Genomic DNA, 3,507 nt, shown 5'->3' with positions numbered 1-3,507 from the left:
GTCTTTCTAAAGCCCTTTTAATTCTTATTAAACGATGGAAACACCAGCGATTTCCATGGAATTAGATCAATTTGTCCTACGTTTAAACGGTCTACTATTCGAAACTCCGACTCGAGGAAGCATTAAAGTAAAGAGAACGTGAGAGAAAGCATGAGTTTTTAATCGAACATAATTGTTACGATTTCTCAGGATTACAAGCATTTTATATAGAAACCTATTATATCCTGGTAAAACTATATCGTTATTATATCATTCACTTTTCGTTCGTATGTTCGTTAATATGTACGTGTACGTCATATGTTTCGTTATTATCATTTCGTTATTATATGTTTTAAACAGTTTCTTAGCATTTATATCGTGAATAATATACTTCGGATATACTAATCGTCCCTTTTCGTTCCCTACCGTAATATAGCATATTCAAGTTCATACATCAAAGAACGTGCGCGCTTTCAATTCCATCTTCTCCGTCTCTTTCTCCCTCTCTCTCTCTCTCTCTCTCTCTCTCCCTCTCGCTCTCTGGAAATTCAATTATAGAATAAACTTCATAATCACTCGGTAACATTTCTACGTTATATAGAAAGTTTTATTCGCAGTGCAGTCGACAGAAATATAAGTTAGTATGAATTGTATATAATCATATACTACTAACACGATGGAAGAAAAATATATGAATGATATTTAAAATCATTGTTACTCTTTTACGAATCTTTTTTAGGCTAATTTCTTTTTTTATCCTTCAAACTATAAAACTACAAGCCTGTGCACAACTCTTTTTTTACAATCTGAATAAAAAATTAGCCCAAAAAAATATATGCTCTTATATACATTTATTAGATATTTTTCTATTTTCCTTCTTTTCTCTTAAATTATTCGATATAATATCAAAATAATATATATATATATATATATATATATATATATATATATATGTATATATATGTTTATATGTTTAATAAAAAGTCATCATTTTTTTTCCTTATACATTTTCGATGCATCATCCGTACACGTTTATATTTATATCCTTAAAGAAGATTGATAAGTGTTAAGGAAAAAAAAAGGAAAGAGAACAAAAAATAAGAAAAAAAAAAAAAAAAAAGAAAAAAAGAAAAAAGGAAGATGGAAAAGGACAGAAGTAAAAAAAAAAAAGGAAAATAAAGGAAGAAAAAATTCATGGAGTTTAGTAGGCGTATAGTATTAAAATTCTCGGCATTATCCAAGGCCTGGCGTGTCAGCGGCAAAGACTTTTCTTACGAGAAAATAGAGAGGGGAGAGAATCCTTGGGCTCGCACAAAGTAAAGCAAGTAAGCAAGCAAACAACCATCCAGCTATCCAACCAACCAACCAACCAACCAACCAACCAACCAACCAACCAACCAACCACGTACAAGCCTGCGGCAAATCTCTTGTAAAACACACGGCAAGGTATTCCTTGCCTAACGCTGGAACAAAATTAAATGCGAAGATTGGATTACAGAGCATAGTCTATCTACTCCCGGTGTGTTTCTTCAAATAACTGATTTCACGGGAGGGCGCGAACGAATTTCATAAAGGAGAAGACGAAGAAGAACGTAAAAGACGAAGGAAAAACAAGTAGAAGACGAGGACGAGGACGAAGACTAAGACGAACCACCTTGAGGCATAATTTATCCAAGTAGAAAGATTCCTTTCTAACGGAAATGCTTCGGAGAAACGATCGAATGCATCGAACGTGGATATATTATGCCTCTGAAATCCCTTTGGCAATTCTTTCTTTCCTTTCATTCATTCATTCATTCATTCATTCATTCATTCATTCATTCATTCATTCATTCATTCTTTCTTTCTTTCTTTCTTTCTTTCTTTCTTTCTTTCTTTCTTTCCTTCATTCATTCATTCATTCATTTTTTTTTTTGTTTATTTTATTTCAAACGTTTCGCAGAGAATATTTTTTAATTTTCTAACAGTATCTCTCTCTTTCTTTCTCTCTCTTTTTTTTTTTTTCTATCCAATAATCTTTCTCTTTTTTTCATAGCCATTCGAGAAACGTTTATCTTTAAGGGACAGATTAATCGTATTTAAAGGTATTATTGTTTTTTCTAAACGTTCATTAGTATAATTAAAAGTAACTAATATCGATATTAAAAGTAAATATTTTTACGAATCTATGAATATATCGAATCTATTTAATTTAATTTGATAATAACGTCGATATAGATTTTTCTCTAAGAATATTTTCATTGACTATGTAATAATGTATCAATTATTGACAGATGTTAATAATACTATCTAATATAATCTAACGCATTGATATATCGAAAAGTTTATATATTTTCGTTCGTCTAATTAATACAGGCATATCTTTATATCAGATAATATTTTAATTTATCTAATATATTTAATCTATTTAATTTATCTAATCTAATGTAACACGTAAAAATATACATACATACATATATATATATATATATATATAAATATAATATCCAGTAGAATTTTAATTTCGATCACGTTTGATCTAATTTCATTACAATTTAAGGTGTATTTAAATTACTTAATTTTTTTTTCTTTTTCTTTTTTTTCTTCTCCGTCAATTTTTTAATTTTTCTTATTTTCTTTTTCTTTTCTTTAATTTTAAAAAGAACAAATGAGCCGTCTAGTTTCCTCAGATGGAAAATTAATAACGTTTAATAAATTACATAGAGTCACGAGAGTAAGGTAGAATACTCCTTGGGTAGGTTCGTTTTAATTCGAAACCGGTAAAAGGGTGAACACTCTCTCCCCTTCCCTCTCCCTCTCCCTCTTTCTCTCTCTCTCTCCCTCTCTCTCTCTCTCTCTCTATCTATCTATCTATCTATCTCTCTTTCTCTCTGCTTCTTCTTTTTCTTCCGCGTTCGCCAGTACTCTTTAATATCCGTCAGAACGTCACCGTCGGAAAAACGTTCCGACGTAGCTTCATTCATTTTACTCTGACTTGCCCGTTAAAATCGTCTTCCGTCTTGTTTTCCGTCTTGTTGGAATACCGATCGAGAAAATCCTCCAGACGCAAAGAGTAATATATCTTTCAAAGCTTTAAATCAATGAACGTACTAATCGTTACAACTACAATGTCCATTTCTTTCGTATTCCATCGTTATACGTACGTATACACGTATTATTTATTTATTTATTTATTTCCTTAAAAAAAAAAAAAAAAAATATATGTATATATATATATATACATTTTTTTTTCCATCTAATGCATCTTCGAAAAAAAAAAAAAAAAGATTCAAAAAAAAGTAATCAACGATATTTCTGACAAATTGCGATAATCCAATATCGTTCTTCTTGATCTTTCACTTTTTTCTTTTTTCGTTTCTTCTTTTTTTATCTTTTTTCTTTTTTCTTTTTTTTTTTTTTTTCTTCGTTTCCTTTTCTTTTTTTTTCCTTCTTCCAAATCGAAGAAAGAACTTTTCTTACGGAGTTCCTATCAAAAGACGGACGATTTTAAGGAACGACTCTTCTGATCTCTTCTTCTTACCAGAAACT

The 3,507-nt window shown here is 30.1% G+C and overlaps 1 protein-coding gene across 3 annotated transcripts in view; it reads right to left on the bottom strand.

Moving 5' to 3' along the window:
* Positions 1 to 3,507, bottom strand: part of LOC124954668 (fasciclin-3) — a 307,391-nt gene that overhangs the window by 160,254 nt on the left and 143,630 nt on the right. The gene's annotated exons all lie outside the window — the stretch shown is intronic.

The sequence above is a fragment of the Vespa velutina genome, chromosome 16 (genome assembly GCF_912470025.1).
Source record: "Vespa velutina chromosome 16, iVesVel2.1, whole genome shotgun sequence".
NCBI classification, from domain to species: domain Eukaryota; kingdom Metazoa; phylum Arthropoda; class Insecta; order Hymenoptera; family Vespidae; genus Vespa; species Vespa velutina.
Note: the sequence above shows the minus strand (reverse complement) of the source record. Positions and strands in the feature narration are given on the sequence as shown.